Source organism: Pyxicephalus adspersus, chromosome 9 (genome assembly GCF_032062135.1).
Source record: "Pyxicephalus adspersus chromosome 9, UCB_Pads_2.0, whole genome shotgun sequence".
NCBI classification, from domain to species: Eukaryota; Metazoa; Chordata; class Amphibia; order Anura; family Pyxicephalidae; genus Pyxicephalus; species Pyxicephalus adspersus.
Window position 1 is genome coordinate 36563625 of NC_092866.1, and position 906 is coordinate 36564530.

At 41.1% G+C, this 906-nt stretch overlaps 1 protein-coding gene across 2 annotated transcripts in view; it reads right to left on the reverse strand.

Moving 5' to 3' along the window:
• LOC140337664 (uncharacterized) overlaps nt 1–906 on the reverse strand; it is a 24935-nt gene that overhangs the window by 3324 nt on the left and 20705 nt on the right. The gene's annotated exons all lie outside the window — the stretch shown is intronic.

Here is a 906-nt window from a genome sequence, read left to right on the forward strand (position 1 = left end):
AAACAACTGGGAGCACTAAATTTGCCGTGTTTTGCCACACCCCCTTTTTTACCACCTGGCTACAGCTTCCTACCACCCGGCTGAAAAAAAATTCTGGGGAGACCACTGCAAGTGTACAATATCCTACGGCTTTGTGTACACACTCAGCTAGCAGCAAACAGAATTTAATAAGTACAGTGTTCTCTCCAGAAATTTTTTTTAGCCGGGTGGTGGGAAGCTGTAGCCGGATGGTAAAAAAGGGGGTGTGGTAAAACACGGCAAATTTAGTGCTCCCAGTTGTTTATGCCATGGGTATTCAGTAACCTCTTATTGTTTCAGTGTTCTACCTTCTCCCAATGATCTGTTACAACTTTGTAATGCCTGCCCCAATAGTATATCCAATTTTTCTATTCTATGTATTTTGCCACAACTGTCCTGTGCCATGTATTGTGACTCAACTTACTAGTGTTCTAAGTTTTAGGAGTGTATTCCTTTGTAGTAGTGTAATAGTATAATGAATGTGGTGTAACAAGTTAGGCTTAGCTCATATTAGCATCAAAAAACATTTACCCCTTCTGAGTGACTTCTGGCAACTGCTAGGAACCTAGGATTGGTAACAGGCCTTAAGTGCTAGGCCCCTAGGATTGGTAACAGGCAGTAAGTGCCTGGATTTTTCAGAGCTAGAAGTTTTTTTAAGCAGCAGTGGTTCCTGGCATGAGGAATGGACAAATGTAACCTTACTGCTAACTAATTAGTTAAAGTGAACTTTTGTGAAAACATTTTTTTTTCACTTGATTCTTTTACAAATATAGCCCAGTAGGCCCACGTTGGCTCAGCTTCCACCTTTTCTCTGATGCTCACTTGTACATCCAGTGCTGCCTTGCACTGCGCACGCATGAGATTGAACACTTTTTTTTTACATTATAA